Source organism: Dasypus novemcinctus, chromosome 27 (genome assembly GCF_030445035.2).
Source record: "Dasypus novemcinctus isolate mDasNov1 chromosome 27, mDasNov1.1.hap2, whole genome shotgun sequence".
In the NCBI taxonomy this organism is placed as follows: domain Eukaryota; kingdom Metazoa; phylum Chordata; class Mammalia; order Cingulata; family Dasypodidae; genus Dasypus; species Dasypus novemcinctus.
The window spans coordinates 3523802-3541770 of record NC_080699.1 but is presented as its reverse complement, the minus strand read 5'-3'; positions in this window follow the sequence as shown (position 1 = coordinate 3541770).

The following is a 17969-nucleotide window of genomic DNA, read 5'->3' as shown; positions in this document are numbered from 1 at the left end:
ATAGCTTATCTCCTTCTGGGACTCCAGTTATATGTATGTTAGTTCTTTCAAGCATGTTTGTCTCTTAAGCTCATCACTTTTTTATATGCCTTTATTTTTCTCTGCTTCTGTTTGGATATTACAGTTAAAGTTTGTTTTAGATTAAGAGATCTGTCTTCTGTTTTGTCCAATTTGCCATTAATACCATCCACCAAGTTTTAAATTTCAGATGTAGTTTTCCATATTTTTTTTACAATTTGATTCTTTTTATGGACTCCAGTTCTCTGGCACAATTCCCCAATCTTTCATCCTTTTTTGCTATCTTATTATCCTTTTATTTTTGTATGTACAGATCTTAATTATTTTTAGCCCTTTTCTGCTAAGCACTACTTTTGGATAAAATGTGGGTCTGTGGTGGTTGTTTTAGAGAATGGTCATGGAATCTTGCTTTGACAAATCATCAATAGATGATTTTATCTTTCACAAGAGCTTTTTCAAAGCTCCATTTGGCAGATAGAATGGATTGCTGCTCACATTAATCCAATAAGGGACTAAATTGGGACTGGGCTGGCTTGATGTTTTAGTAAGTATCAATCTAATTCTTGCTTGCCCCATTCCTAAGGCATGGCCCTCTAAGTCATTCATTCAGAAGCTGGTGGGTCATTGCCTCCTGATTCCTGTTGAACTAGGAGAGTTTGGGCCTATTCTTAAAAGATTTTTTTTTTTTACCTTAGCTCCTTAGCTTCCTATTTCATGAAGATTTAGAAAAATCTACTGAAGGGGTAATTGCTATGTGTTGAGGTCTTTTAGTCTTTTACTATTTGGTCTATCCTAAGACCAAAAAAAAAAAAAGGAAAGAAAAGAAAAGAAAAGACAGAAGAAAACTTTTCTTAGTTTTTATGTCCCAGAAGTGTATAGCAGTTCCAATTCTATATTCTTCATTCTAACTATACCTTGAATAACTAAGTAACTCCAAAGATATGTGACGATATATTATCAGTTTTATTTGTTACTCCTTCTAGGGCTTTTAACTCTTGTGGATCTTTGGTTTCAAGCACTGTGAGATGGTTAAAGATTTTTCTCTGCCTTCTAGAGCAACAATGAACAATAGAAACATAATATGAGCCACACAAAGAGCCTGAAATATTTCTCTAAGTCACATTTTAAATAAACATAAAATTAATTAATTTCAATAATACATTTATCTAATCCAACAAATGCAAAATATTGTAACTTCAACATATAATCAATATAAAAATATTAATGATATATTTTACATTATTTTTTTACTCAGTCTTTCAACATCTTGTATGTATTTTACTTACCTCATTTTAGACTGGTCACTCACTAACCATATGTGACTAGTAGCTACCATAGGGGACAGCTCAATTCTGAAAACTTTTGGCTAGCTCTTTGGTGGCATCACAGCTCAAACTTCAGCAAATATTTTGTGAGGAGATTGGCCATATTTGACACCCTTCGTTCTCTAGTTTTGTCATTCTAGCCGTATGTCATTTCCAGCTCTTAAAAACATTGCCGATTCTAGTTCCTCTTTACAATCTTCTGCTGCCCACACTGATGAAGTCCCTTAATCAGCATTCAGAATTGAAAAATGGCCCCAAGGGAAAATGTCTGCCAATTTTCAGCTCACCTCTGAAAGGTTTTTTCTTTACTCAAATTTTAGTCTAATTCTCATTGTTTCCCATTTCTTTGACACCATCCGTTTTGTTTCATTGGTTAGTAGGTTTTGGGAAGCAAGACCATGGACCCGCTTCATGCAATCTACTTCATTTTCCCTGGATGTAGCTTGCTACAGCAACCGAGTGTAAAGTTTCCTGTAGACAGTCAAGGGAATTACACATGGCTTACAAGCAATTTTAATTTCCTGCATTTGTATTTGTTTTACCTGAAATTTTGTGTGAGTTGCCCCCTTACTGCCTTGGCCAGGGATGTTACGCTTTCCTGCTATCTTTAGCAGCCCAGCAGGCCTGATCCCTTGAAGGCACAGGTTCAGAGAATCAAAGCTAATTGCCCAGTGTCTATGGTCATTTTAAAAGAGTGATAGAAATTGCTTTAGGAAAGACCAAAAATATAAAGGAAGCTGTGGTTTCTACCTTTTATAAAATAGGTAACATAATAAAGAGCCACTGCTATGCTAATATTCTGTTAAGATCTGATACCTAATTATCTTTTTTCTAGCTTTTCTAATCAGACACTGAAGATGAACTACAACTAGTATATTCTTTCTGAAGCCCTGTTTGTCTGAATCTCCATGTAGGATTTCACAATGAGCTCAGGATCTTATTAATACTGTGCTAGAATTTAGCCTGCAGAAGTATGTTTAGGTATAAAGACTTAGCTCTTCCATAATCTATATGCTCTGCAAGCTCAGAAAATAATTTTTGTGGAATCTCGTGTGATTAACTGCACATGGCTCTGGTTAGCAATATTTAGAGAGGAATCATTGACTGCTCTTCTGAAAGGCCATCTAGAGTATCAATTCTAATACCTAGAAAGAAAAAGTTCATGCATTCAGTAACATATTCAGCTCACATTTACTGAATACCTACTACATTGTAGACACTATGTGAATTATCAGGCATGCAGAAATTAATATCATAAAACCTGACCCCCTAGAGACAATAGTCTCATTTGTGGAAAAGATAGGGAAAAAATCATAATATGATGTGGTGTTATAGTAGCACTATTTTTAGAGTGCTACAAAAACTCAGAAAGAAATTCAATCTGAAGGATTAAAGAACATAAATGGAATTTTTATTTTAAAGATAGGTCTTGAAGGTGAATAGAAAATCAGCTGCTATAGGAGGAGAAACATGTTCTGATAGAGAAAATAATATACATTAATTTCTGGAGGCATGAACACATAGAATTTTGAGAAAATAGATGCAAAATTTGGGTATGTTATAGCATTGGGGACTATTGCCGTTCTCTGGGTGACGTTCTTGTGACCAAAGGCACCAGGTGGTTCACCACAGACACTAAACCTGAGCACACAAGCTGGCTAGACACAGCATTCCTCTTTAAAAACTGCAGCTAGCTAATCCCAGAAAACATTAAGAAAATATTAATTTAATGAATGGCATAAAACAAGAAATAATATAATACAAACAGGTAGAGTATGTATTTTTTGATCCACGTAGCAGCAGATGTTGATACAGATAATTCATGGTAGGTTTCCTCCAACCCTCAATTACAATATTTGCCTAAAATTCAGAGGGCTATAATGGGACTTAGAGTCATAGAGCCATTTATTGTTCAGCACATAGTAGCACCTCGCAAAAAGTAGGTGTGTCAATATAATGTTGTATTGAATGAATGACTTTTTTGACCCAGCCTACTGAATGTTTTCCAGCGATCACCAGTTCTTTCATTGTCTTCGTTGGTTCATCTGTTTAACTATTTTGTTCTGCTATCAGATATCAAGCATAGTTCCATGGCTTCTTTTCACTGACTGAGGAAATTCACTGTTGCTGACCACACTGTACAGCCTGCATTAATCAGCTTACGCTGTCCAATTAACAACCTCGGAAATTCACTGGCATATACAATAAGCCTTCTATTAGAGTTCAGCTGATTTGGGCTTGGCTGGGCTCGCATCTAGGCTTGAGTAGGGTTCTGATTGGCTCCAAATATTTTTCATCCTTTATGGACTAATCGCCATCCTGGTATGTTCTTCTTCTGAGAAAATGCAGTAAAACGGCAAGCAAGCTCCTCCATGCAAGCACGTTTCCTGAGTCTACTTATGTTATATTGCCTATCATTCCATTGGCTAAGGCAAGTCATGTGACCAAGTCCAGCATCAAGTGATGGGAGATCCATTTTGACCACCATAAATGCATGACTATGATGTATAAGCTTATTATTCCTAAAAGGAGAAAATTCAGATCAGTGATTACATGTATCACACTTTCTAGCAAATATAAGTTAGATCATGAGGCCCTGACCCAGGGTAAGAATTTTGGATTATATTTTACACTTGTTAACATACTTTTAAACTCCCTACCAACAATCTAATGTTAACAGGAAACATGGTTTCCTATTTTAGGTAGCTTTAAAAAAATAATGTAAAGATAATGCAGATGCCACTGATTTATCCTACTGCTCTGTAAAATAAGAATATATCAATGTCAAACACTTGGTCCAGAGAATTCTAAGACTTTTCAATTCAAAAATATGTATGGAGCACCCACATGATAGAAGACACTTTGCTGAATATGTCATTCTAGAAATGCTTTCCAAAGTGAGAACTCAATTATCATGTTACCATATCAGGCCATTGTCACTTCAAGGTATTCAGAATAATCATAGCTGTGGTTCTTTCTTTTTCATATTTCTTTGGTATTTATTCATCATCCTTCATTCACTGATTTGTCACAATTATATAAATTATTATAGGAAACCATCAGAAGCAAATCAAGCAGAGATGATTAACATCTCAAAAGATGTGTGCTTATATCTCTCGGAGTGAATGGCCTCTGTGTCCATGAAGCGAATTATGAATCAGGAGTAACTGATAGAACATGGAACGGGGTTAAAACTGCTGCTATTAAGTTTTGAATATGAGGATTTTAATTAATTTTGATTCTTTATTTTAAATATTCACCCATAACAATGAAAATGAGCAAGGCTTTTCTCATTACCATTGATATAAATTGATATACAGTTGCAAAGTGGCCAAGTGGACTCAGAGGCACAGACTTGACACTGGACTTGGCTCTGAATCACATCAATCCATTTTCTATTTCTCTCTCTTAGTGCAGCTATTCAATAAAATATTAGAAATTTGCAAGATATTCTATCAATGGCCTTGGCGACTAGAAGGATAAAAAAGACCCTTTTCCACCCCTATATCTGGAAATAGTTGCTCCTCACTGTGATTTCAGACACAGTTTAATTGTTGTGAAGATAACTGGAGACACAGCTATTTCGAGATGTCAAAAAGAGTTATGTTGATCAGAAAATCAATCAAATGAAAACAGTAGTAAAAATCACAAGTAAACCTGAAATAATCAGCAAATAAAATATTTTCCCTTGACGTGTGGTCCTTGGATAGGAAAAGTAAATTTTTTCTTTATTTTTTTAAATCTCAGAAATAAAACTATGTACAGTGTAATATCTGCCAAGTTAACCAACGCTGAAAGCAAATATGTTGCTAAAGAATGCCATTTCCACTGTTTCAAACTCTGTTGTGAAAAACTGGGAAAAAGGAGGAAATCAAACTGGGTTAGACCTTACATTTTATTTGGCCCAGGGTGGTTTTCAGTGACTAATTGGTTGTAGAAGGGAGAGCAAACATTAGTATTCCTTAGGTTTTTCCTCATCAGAGCTAGATTTTTAAAAAGTCAAAGCAAACCCTATTTTGTGCCCCTAGTGAAAAAATGTCAGTGTGTGAGCCGTTCAGCGGCCCATTAAGCAGAGTAATGACTGAAGTCCCTCAGATTCTCCAAGTAAAGTGAAAACCATTGTCGTGTGAGAAAAGCCAAACTGCGCTACCCATGTCTGGGCTAGGAAGGGAACCAACAGCCCAAAGTTAAGGATTTGGCCTTTTAACTTTCAATTAGTCAATAGAAAAATGAGGAAATGCATGACTTTAAAAATCACTTCCCAATCGGTGATTAGGCTCCCTGCTATCTCCATCCCACATTCCAGAGTGCCGGATTCTAAAGGTGCTTCATCCCGCATGCCAAACCCGAAACCCTGGTAGCAGCTGCCGGCGACACTACGATTAGCAGAATGTCGTGGTTGCGTTTGGGTCCTTGCAGAAATGTCAGGATTGACGCTTCAGGCAGGTCCTGGTAGGAAGTAGAATTTGCACCAGATGGTTCAAATGAGATTGATGAAGGGACTGAATAGTGACCGTGGGCAGCTTAGGGGAATTTTAAAGGGTGAGGCAATGGAGAGAAGTCCTAGACTGGGAAGAGAGGGTTTTAGCAAACCCTTGGTGAAAGCTGGCTCTACAGAGGTGGTCTCTTGGAAGGAGCCGTGGAGGAGAAAGGAGGGGCTCCCCAAAAACAACCACTGCAAGGAGGGAGCAAGGAGCTTTTCTCTCTTCCTGCCACTACCTCCCCTTGGCCAAATCAGGGGTGGGCTGATAAATGACCTGTTTAACTACTGACCTTCCCAATTGAAACAACAACAAATCCTGATTGTAGAATTTGCCAATACCTGTGTTGCCACGTCTCACTATGGCCAGTTCCAATGCAGTCCTGTGATGTCTCTGAACTTGGAGTTGGGAAGAATTGCACACAACCGACTTCCGGGAGCTGGTATTAGCTAGCTCCAGCACTTCCCTGGGCTAAATGCAAACAAGAACTGGCCATCAAGGAAACAAGGTGAAGCATTATGCCAGGCATTCAAAGCCAGGCAAGGCTGGTGGAGAATGGACTGGGTGCTGTGGGCAGGGGAGGGCGTGATCAGAGAGAGACGGCAGAATCGACAAGGAAAATGAGGAGGTCAAAATGTCCTCATCATCCGCCCAGTGAGAACTCAGTCTAATTCTTCTGATACAAGTGCCGCATTTCACTTCCTACAGTACTCTAGCTCTGTCCTCACCAAAGAAGAATAGCTGTATTAAATATGCAGCCACCAATTTCATTTGTCCAAGCAGAATTTGAAGCAAAGATTCAGAGATGAAAAACCACGTAGGTTTGGGAGTTTAGCTTCTGGGTGGGTTTGCAAAGAGAAAATACATTTCTAGGCTTAGAAACGGAGCCTTTTCATCCTTGACTTTTTCAACCTGGGTGGGGTAGTAGGGGTACAATCAGTAAGATTCTACCGTAGATGAGGGAAGATTTTGCCTTTCTTCTTCCAGGAAGTTTGTTTAAAGACCCGCAGGGGGAAAGTGAGTTCTTTGTAAGTAAATCTCTTTGATAGAGCTTCTGAAGGTAATATTTAAGCATCCATATGGTAGAAGCTGTAATTAAGTACCTTTGGAGCTCTCTCTTCAAATTGAGAGCTGATGATCTTGAATCCTCTACCTCCCAAATACACATATAATTTTACTGTTTTCTATGAAATGATAATGACAAGTTAAAGAATTCCATTTATTGAAATTCTACCAAGTGTCAGGCACTTTTTGTTTTTTTAATATATAACAGGAGTTTAATATCAGATTTTTTAAGGCCTCAGATTTGATTGAGGATGCAAAATGCCAAAAAGAAACCAGTCTGTGACTTGTCTTCCCAAATTCAAAAGTGAGGTGTGGTAGGTCGAATTATGTACCCCAAAAAAGCATGTTCTTAATCTCAGTCCCCACTGCAGCAGGTATAAATCTGTTATAAAGAGGACCTCTTGAAGATGCTATTTTCAGGAAAGCTGTGGCCAAAAGAAGCAGAGTAGGACTTCATCTTCTGCATTATCAGAGGCTTATAAAGAGGCACCAGAAATCACAAAAGTGAGAAGGAAAGGACATCCCTGTCTAATAAGAGCAGAATTGTAAACCATGGAAACACAAGGATCATGACCTTTCAGCACAAGGACATGTTTCGATTTTCACCTCTTCTAGCCTCAAAGTTGTGAGGTAATAAATCCTATTTTTAAGCCAACCCATCCGGTGGTATTTGTGATAGCAGCCTGGCGAACTAAAACATGAGGGTATGCAATATTTGTCAAAAAATAGGTCTTCTTCGTTTTGAGATCCTTAACCCAATTTTTTATTGAGTATAAACGATTTGAATTTGAAGAAGCTGGGAAAGTGGATTTCTTTAGCTTTTGATGCTATAAATTTCCCCCTCCTCCGGCAGAAGCGTTTCTCCTCATCCCATTCTCAACCAGAGGTCTTCCAATGGCAGCTATCCAAAGAATCTGCTGTCACTTTCCTGGGGTTTTGAGGGGCAGCGGGCATATGGGAATAAAGGTCGAGTATGCTAGAGGGCTCTGATGGCAAGAGGGTTCCATCGGGGAGAGCTGGGATGAAGTAGGAGCCACCTTCTTCTCCACACCAGTGGGGCAAGGGTGCGTGACCATGGCTCAGCGGCCAGAGGCGGCACTGCGTAAAACCTGCCTGGAGCCCTTTAAGTCCTGCCCAGTGCAGCAGTGTGAGGGGTGAGGTGACCTCCCCAGAGTAGGTGGTGTGACACATACCCAAGACTAAGAGAAGCAATGTGGGTGAACAGAAGAGGAATCTATATATCCCCTGCATCTCGGTAGGAGCAGTCCAAGGCTATAACAAACCACAAGAGGGAGTCAGCCCTGAGCACCCACAGACCCCAGAGTGCTCTTATGTCATGTCAGGACCAGAACTGAAAAGGAAAATAATTCCTTAATTATTCCTGCTTCTCTCAAATACTGGAGTGGGTCAGAAAGCATGGCTGGCCAACTCGTGGGAAGAAAAGAAATGCCAAGAGAAAAATAGGGACACCCGCCATCCTCCTGCCACGGCAGGCTTCGCAAACATAAAGGAAGCTCCAACCGGGAGAGGAAGCTGGAAGTTTTTATTATCATTTGAGAAAAACCTTTTAATTTCCAAAATAAGAATATTTTGTCATTAAGTGACTTTAAGTCTTTACATATGAGACAAACCAGACAAGGAAACACAAAAACACAAACCAGAAAAGTGAAAGAAAAATAAATTTGACTACAAAATTATTAGGAAATTATGAAATGGTGATAGCAACACATGTAATTGTTTTAATTTTAAAATAACTCCTATAAAATGATAAGTAAAAAGAGAATCAGCTGAAGAGAAAACTGAGCAAATGCCGTGAATAGGCACTTCACAGAAAAGGAAGTAAAAAAGCAAAACAAATATTCAGAAAATGACCAGCCCCTAGAGTAAGTAGAGAGATACAAATTAAAACTTAAGTGAAATACTATTTTACACATACCAGATATGCAAAATGAAAGTCTGACAAATCAAGAGCTACTGAGAATGCCAAGCAAGAGATACAAACTCTGATGTTGGGGTACACATGGTACAAACTAACGACGTTGAGGTGACCGAATCACACTGATTCCACTTAACTGACCTGGAATTGGGTCTCTCCAAATTCACGTCCCTGCATGGTTTCAGGTGAGCTTTTCTGCTTACCTAAGAAATGTATCTATGTTTCAGTCAGTGTTGTGAATGGCCAGTGGGGGGCAGTGTGCCTCCCTTTATGTCACTAGTCACAGGTCAGCTCTTCTTGCCAGATCCTTCTGGATGTTTTGCTGTGACACGCAGAGGCCATGTCCATGAAGACCCAATAGCCTTCCATAAAACCAGCTTGCAATTCCCATCCCTCAGCAGGACATGCCTAGCTTCCTACCAGCTCCAATAATTCCACCCATATCAAGAGCAACTTTTCTCTAGTCCTCTCCAGATTTTAATTTCTCCCACTCTTTAGACAATTGTGTAGGATTAATACCTATAATAAACCCACATTTCATAATACACAATACAGAGTTCTGTTTTCTTCATTGAACCCTAACACTGAGGACATGCCTAATTTCTGATTCTGATTCTGCAGACACTGAAATATTTCTTGTCCTTGTGTACCAGGAAACACAGAAAGGAATTTTATTGCAGTATACTTGTAATAATAAAACCAAATTCAACCCCAAACCCATACATTTAAGCAGGTAATATGTGATATAGTCTTATAAAAAAAGTGAACTATAGAGCACTCATCAACATGGTCAAGTCTCAGGAACGTAATATTCACATAAACAGTCATAGAAGAATTATATAATGACACCGTTATAAACAATAGATTATCTTTCAAGTTTAAGTAATATATTCCTTTAATGCACCTACACAATTGAAAAAATAATAAGGAAAAGAAAGGGAATTATAATCTCTAAAGTCAGAATTATTGTTACATCTGGAAAAGAAAGCTAGTATGTAAACTGGGAGAGACAGGTTGATAGGTAAATGGTATTCATTTTATTATTATTCATTATACCTTACTCTCCTATTATTCATATATTTATAACTACTCCATATCTAATAAAGGTCAAAATTATAAAATATTTATAAGAGTCTTTAGGCTTTACTATATTTCTTCCAGGTAGCAGAGAAGATCCAGACCTAGAAAACATGTTTGAACTAGTAGGGAGAGAGTATAAAATGACTTTGGGATCACAACCCATCATGGCCCACTTGTTCAATGTACTGATTACAGAAGCATGATGCACTTAATCCAACAACTGCCTTGGGAGATAGACATTATTAGGCCCATTATAAAAGAAAAAAAGAGACTCTTAGAGCTTCTAACTAATTCATCCAAAATCACATTGGAAGCAAATGCCAAATCTGGAATTACTTTATTTTCTCCCCTCATAAAACTTCTCTCATTGCTTCTCTATTGAGTTATTCCAGAGGCACAAAATGCCTCTAGTCAAGGACAAGACGTGAGAAATTAGGTTTGTAGTGATTTCCAAACTTGACTAATCATCAGAGGAACCTGGGAGCACTTTTTAAAATAAAGATTAGAAATTCCTCAATTTGCAAAACACTGTTGGTCATTCCTGAATTTCTGTTCTTATTTTTAAACTCTACTGCCACCTGGTCAAATTTCCTGTCAGCAACAAATATAGTATGACTTCTCTGAAATCCTATGACATTTATGTAACCAGTTTTATACATACCCAATTCTATCTTGCATTTCAGTCGTCTATGTATTAGTTCCCTCAGATATTAGGTTCATATCTCTTGATATCAGGCTTAATATCTGGATGAAACATTTCTCCCAAAGTAAGTTGCACTCTACTTTACATGTAGTGGGCTTAAAAAAAGTATATTCAAGCAATAAATTATTAAAAGGAGGATTTGTAGATTAGAAAATAACAGACTGGTAATGTTGATAAGACTATTTAGGAACAGAAAAATCTTACAGTGTAGACCTGGAGGGAAAGACAAAGCAGAGAAAAAATATATAAGGCCTTAAAAACAGAGTTATAATGTTTTCTGTAAGGGGGATAAAATATCACAATATAATATATAATGTGAGGGAGTTACAATATTACATAACCCTATCTATGTTGGGATCATAGCTAGTGTTTATTGAATTATTTAAAAGTGCTGAGTAAATAAATATACTTATTCCCATACGTGATTTATTTTAATCCAAGAATATAATGCAGTCCTGGTGTAGATACTGATCTAAGTACTTTATAATTGTTCATTTTCTTTAATTCCCACAGTTCTGCAAGACAAAATTTTATCTCAATCTTATACAGGATGAAATTGAGAGTTAGATCTGTAGCCAACTCTTATCCTGTATAACAATTTTGTAGACCTGTATATGGGCAAGGGAGAAGGACACAGTTCTTCTCCAAAATAGGCCCGGTCAAGGCTGAGCAGGAACCGTAACTACATAGGCCAGCCTTTCAAGCAGGCGGCAGACAGAGGTTTAATTCATTCTCTCTGAGATGCACGTTCTCACTATCATTTATACATAGAAGTATACTGGGGCCACCTCCTCTGTATAAGATACTGTGCCAAGCACCAACTGTCCCTGCACATTTGTTACCTCAAGAAACTGATTTAATCATTAATATTCTTCAATAGTCATCTGTGAAATGGGAAACATTATTTTAACTCTTCTCATAGGATTATTGTGATAAATTGCCTGTAAAAACAATTTAAAAGCATTTATGAAAATCATGGAGCACTGGGGAAGAAGAAAATTCATAAAATACTCCTGATGGTACTGAGCCTATGTTAGAACTAGGCACATCTGTTTAAATGCATTTTTTCATAATTACAACTCCATCTTTTAATTTAAAATAAACTTGTTAGCTTAAAACAAAGCCAATATTAAATCAGTCCTTATATGAGAATGAATGTGTGTTTTCCCCCAATGAAAAAATCCATTTAATTGGGCAATCTTAACTTCCCATTATTAGGTAACTGAAATTGGCAATGATAGGTGTTTAAATAAGCAAATTCCAATTACTACTAACACAAGCAATTCATTATTCCAAATGTAATCAATGTAGCTATTAAAGTACTGTAAACAGAATCATTATCAGTGTGAATTATACTACTACCACCGTAAGCAGGCTATCAGATTCACTCTTTTGGTGAGTTTCAGTTTTATACTTTGTGCATTTGTGCACTACATATGCTATATACTTATATGTAAATATGCCATTTGTGAACATTTGCCTTTGTCACTTTTTTCCTTTTCAGATTGGACAAACAAAAGCTAGAAGAACACTAGATATTTATAAATAATAGATGCCAACAAAAACCTACGCTTATTTTAAACTAAAACCGCTCGACTAAATAGAGCTGACTGTGCCATTCAGGGCTAATGTGAAGTTCTATGGCTTTTCTTTGGTTATTATTAGTTTTCTTACCTTTTGTAAAGAGGTACAAACATATCATCACACTATCACTCAGGTAGATGGAAATCACCTTGCAGTGTAGTATACGTGGAAGTCTGGTTTAGGGGGAAACATTTCAGACTGAATCTGCCTGTTTCATAGTAGGGTGTGTGTGTGTGTGTGTGTGTGCATGTGTATATACGCATGCACATGTGGGGTGCAGGAAAGAAAACTTAAAATGCTTCTGAGAAGACAGGGTACCACCGGTTAGACGCAAGGCTCCCTAAGTCAAGCCCAGAAGGCTCCACACCATCACACCCAAGAGTTAAAAAGCAATGAGCAGTACTGCAAGATCCGTGCACCTATGCCAAAGACGTACTGTGCGGATCACGGAGGTGTATGGAGAAGTGCCAGGTGTATGCTATGGACCATGGTTGGTGGTAACAGGCTGATTATTTTATCTCAAAATCTCTAACAAATATTCCACCACGGTGTGCTGTGTTGGTGAAGGGGTGTTCTATGGGAATTCTACACATGTCCATGATTGTTTTGTAAGTTCACAACCTTTGTAATAAAAATATATTAAAAATAATAGGGTGGCTTGGGGGAAAAATACACCAAATGTAATATATGGACTAGAGCTAGGAGTAACATTTTGACGACACATAGTTTGTAACAAATGTTTCACAACAATGCAAGGCCTTAGCGGTGAGGGGATGTATGGAACTCCCGTACGATGCTACGCATGTTTATTTAGTAAGTTCACAACTTTTCCTTTATATTTATTGTTTATGCACTTCATGTATGAATGATATATTTCAATAAAAAATAAATTTTAAAAAGCAATGAGATTATATAGCCAATTAACTTGGAAGTGCAGGCATTATTTCTACTTTACATAAGAGGAAACTGCTTCTGTAAACTTTTAAAATATGATTGTTTCAAAGTCATTTTACTTTCTATATATTTATAGTAATTATTATATATAATATATAATATGTTCAAAGTTTACTACTTAATATATTGTTTAGTAGCCATAAGGAAGGTTAACTTCTTATAAATACTGAGAGAGTATTATGGAAACAAATGATGTGAAATATTTATCCAGTAAGTTATAGGGTAATCAAGATGATCCCAGATCATAGTTATTTTTGTGAAGTCTGGATGATTAGAAAGGGAAGGAAACTGCTTAATTATTTCTGTTTGATGTTTTTCAATCCCTTCAGAGGGATATTTTCTATGAGCATTATCTGCCTTTAATTTACATAAAATTATTTTATTATTCAATGATAAAGCAAAATTCTATTCCAAAATGAGCTCTTTAAGCCCATGAAGATTCAAACCCGGCACAACAATGAAAATGTCTGGCTTTGTTGGTGGTGGTGTTCCTTGGCAGCAAAATAACTTTTATTTCAGAAAAACAACCCTCCAGTTCCTCTCCTTCCCCCCACCACTGCTGCCACCCAGTAGCTGGGACAAGGGCTCCAGGAAGGAGAGAAATGCTCAAGCCCAATTCCTGGAGGCAATAAGGCTATCAACCGGCCCCTGCAAGATGGAAATGGGCTGAAGCAAAACAATAAACCAGGAGCAAATTCCTGTGAAGAGAGTGGGACCACCTCAAATTTTGTTCTTTCAATTACCTTCAGTTTTACGTAAGTCTTCACATAAATCCTTTAAATAGCCTAGTCTGGTATCAGCAATCATACTGGAGAAAACATATCAGGGTCTTACCCCTGCATAACCACTAATTAGCACGGCAAAAGTTGTCTAAGGTTTACAGCTAGCAAAAGGTGACCCACAGGAGAAAGAGGTCGGTGGTCTCGAGCTCTATACTGAGGTGGCAAGCGATGGTCAGAATATTTCTAAAGTATATTTGCATTTCTCATGGATTCCTAGAGACACCCGCAGAAGGAACTCTTGTAAAATAGTTATTTCTTAGAGTCAAGCTTGGAGTTTGCCTGTTAATGATTTATTGTACCTTGTTTTGGAGTCATCGGCTGGGGATAACAGTACATCCAGATCTGCAATCCAACAAAATCACATAGTACAAGAATGGAAACAAGGTTTCCTTGTCCTAAGGAAGAAATGGCACCAGGGTTGCTACGGGATGGAATTTGGAGTAATAATTATTCAAATTCCATTATGCAAGCTTGAATTAATGTATACATTGGCTCCTATCATTTGATGTCCTGAGGCTGATATGGAGATCATTTTGTAGGTGTAATGACTTAGCGAAGAGGCTTACAAATTTGGACTACGATGTTTGGAAGTAAGGTTGAGCGCATCAAGATTTAACATAGATGTGGTGCTATCTCTTCTAACTTGTTTTATGGCCCATTAGTATTCAAAAATTTTTCAAATTATTTTAAATTACCGTACTCAATAATTTGAATTACATTGGGTTTTGACTGCAGCAGCTGAGCCTCACTATCTCTATTAACTTTTCATCTATTTTTAATTAAAATTTTAACATAAGGAAATAGCCAAATAAAACCAACATAGTACTAGCTTACACTGGAATCAGCCCTACAGAGTAGGGACTTATCACAGGGTCCCAGTAATGGTAAAGTTAAGTGGAACTCAGAGAGACTGCACAACTTCCATTGCCTCTCATCTTAGATTGACTGTTAGTGTCTTTAAGTCCCAATAGTAAGGCTAGGGAGATGGTTTTGGAACCAGGGTTTGGGTAAATCTTAGCTTTCCTTGCCACTTCAGCTCAAATGAGCAAAGATGAATTCATAGGAACTCAAAATACGTTGACAACTGGGTTAATTTTCTCTTGTGCTTAGAAGCACTGCACAGCAAAGGCAGCCTGTCACAGAGCTCAACAAAGTAGTGGGATGTCGTCAACTTTAAAATCGTGAGATGGCACTTTCTTCCTAAGGACACACACACAAGGACGCAAGATGAGAATTGCCAGATACACACAATGAAGTAAAAGCACAAAGTAACTAAAATTAAACAAAGGAGGCTCTTCATAGACTTTGTCTATTAATCTTTATAACTGTCCTATAAGATGAGTATGACTATCTGTTTTACTTTGCTAAAGGCTGCCAAGGAAATACACCAGGAATGGGTTGACTTTTACAACATGGATTTATTAACTCATAAGCTTACAGTTTCGAGGCCGTGAAAATGTCCAAATGAAGGCATCATCGGGAGGTGCTTTGCCCCTGAGCTCAGCTGTGGCCAAGCAGGCATGTGAAGACACCACTTGCCTTCCCTTCCCTGCCTCACTGCTCTCAGCTTTGGCTTCTGTGGCTCTTCTCAGTCTCTTTGTCCCACTGGTTTCAGCTTCTGGCTCCCGGGACCTTCAACGTGTTTCTCTCTCTCTGTGGCCTCCTCTCTCCAGCTAAAGAACTCCAGCAACAGGACGAAGACCCAGCCTGGGCTAGGCCCTGAAGTAACCCAGTCAAATGGCCCCCATCTGAATCCAAGCCAATCAGAGGGTCCCACACCCACAGGAATGGGCCAATTTAAGAATGTAATTGTCTGGAGTCCACAAAAGACTCAAACTCCCACACTATCCCTGACATCCCTTACATGGGAAAAGCAGAGGGGGGCATTTAAAGCCAGATCGCTCCACTTAGGACGGTTCTGTCCCACTGGCCCTAGGCACCTCTCCCCTGAATCTCTCCCGTCCAACGCCTTGAGCCACCACTTTGCTATATTCTCATTTCACTGTTTTTGTCTGTTCATTTTGTTTTGTGTTTTGAGATGACCACCCAATTCAATTTTATTTCCTTTCTGCATTGAGATTAGATCACACATAATAAGGTGACCTCAGGTAATGTGCATGTTTTTTTCATATATTGAAATAATTAGTATTAAGAAAAAGATGTAGTTAGACGACTCACTTGACTTATTAATTCAGTTAATATAACCCGAAAAAGGAAGAGAAGGACCCGGTTTTATTTCATGGCATACCTGACTTCATGCTACATTAAAAAGCATTGCTTTGAAGGCAGAGAAGAGATTCTGTATCTCGAAGGAGAGAGGATTTTCCTTTAAGAGAGGCAGTTATATTACATCTCCTGCTCTGTTCCACCTCTTTGTTGTTCACCAGGACTGAAATAATAGTTTTGTCTGCCCTAGAGGTAGACATTATTAGTTGTTCACTTGTATCAAGGAAACTTTGCTTCATTAAGAGAAGGCTCCCCCCTGCTGCGGTTAGTCATAGTTATTCATGAAGCAGAAAACTTCATTCAATCAGCCCTTCAATGTTCCCTTTTCACCTTTTCATCTGGAGTCTGCGAAACGAGTTTATTCAACTCCCTCACCTTTGGAGAATTAGCATACTTTATTTGTTCATTACATGCCATCCAAAGATTGTATATATTTTCTCTTTGTAAAAATATACATATCTATAGCAAAAATTAAATAGCTGAAATTATGTAACTGTACTTTTACCATGGGTACAGAAACTGGACATTGATACTACTGGTATTTTAAAAGAGCAAACAGGGTCAAGTAATCTTCTGAGCAGTTTTATATTCCTCAAAGCATAGTGTGTGTCACACCATTGTCAAGTGCCTCAAGATATGCTGAGCTTTAGCTAAACTTTTTTGTTGGTTTGTTTTCTAAGAAGTTTTGTCTTGTCCATAAAAGACCAAATGACCTGGAAAATGTTTTATAAGTAACTCTACTACCGAATTCCCTGTGATTTGAACCAGGTATTTGACTGGAATCTGTTCTCTGGTGTTACAAACTGTGATTATTTGGTTTTTGGTAGTATTAGTAGTTCTTTAAATAATCCACCATGGTTATTATAATACCAGTTAGAACCCACAAATCTCTTCCCTAAATCTTCCATGCACTCTGATTTTACTTAATAGAAAATGCCAGTAATCCTAGAAATGATTTCAAGGATTAATGCACTGACTAATACAACCAGTCAAGTTAGACATTCACTAAAACTTTTTGCTTAAGTGCCAGCATTTTCCAAAACTTTGGAATGCCATGGGAACATTCCTAAAATTCTGAGAATATGCAAACTTGAGCTCAAAGGTTCAAAGTTTATTTTGTTCAAGATCATGAAAGATATTAAAATAAAATACAGCAAAAGGAAAACAGCTCTCAGGCAATGTTGAGAAAAATTTGGTAAAAACTGACCTGGTTACCTTAATGATTTGGTTAATGCAGACTTTGCAATTTGATGTATCTTAATTACTAAACCACTGGTTACATTATGCTATTTTATTTTAAGCTTGTATAATAAATTGAACACATTACCTCATGCTTATGGGTAAGCCTGGAGGACTTTTATCCAATCTCCTACAGGCAGTAAATGTAAGAACATCGTGAACAACTTTAAAGCATTACAGCAACTGCTCTGTTACTTGGGAACTCTTGTCAAGAACATGCAGGTATTGCGTGAGAGTCTGCACCTGGGGATGCTGGAATAGCTCCAGTCTTCCACTCAACACTGTTACCAACCACTGGATTTCAGTTTCTCATCATCAGATTGAAGAACAGTGCCATGAATAATTCATTCAGTCAACAACTATTTATTTATTGTCTATTATGTGTCAGACATTGTGGTAACTGCTGAAGGATAGAAAGTTTTAGTGATTATAGCCTAGTTCCTGTACAGATATGCAAAAAAAAATATTTAAGCCAGTAAGTTAAATAGTAAATAGAACTTTTAAGCCAGGAAGGTTAGAAGTTCTAAAGGAGCAATGGGGAGGAGCTGAGAAAACTATTTCAGTGTGGCTTGAGGA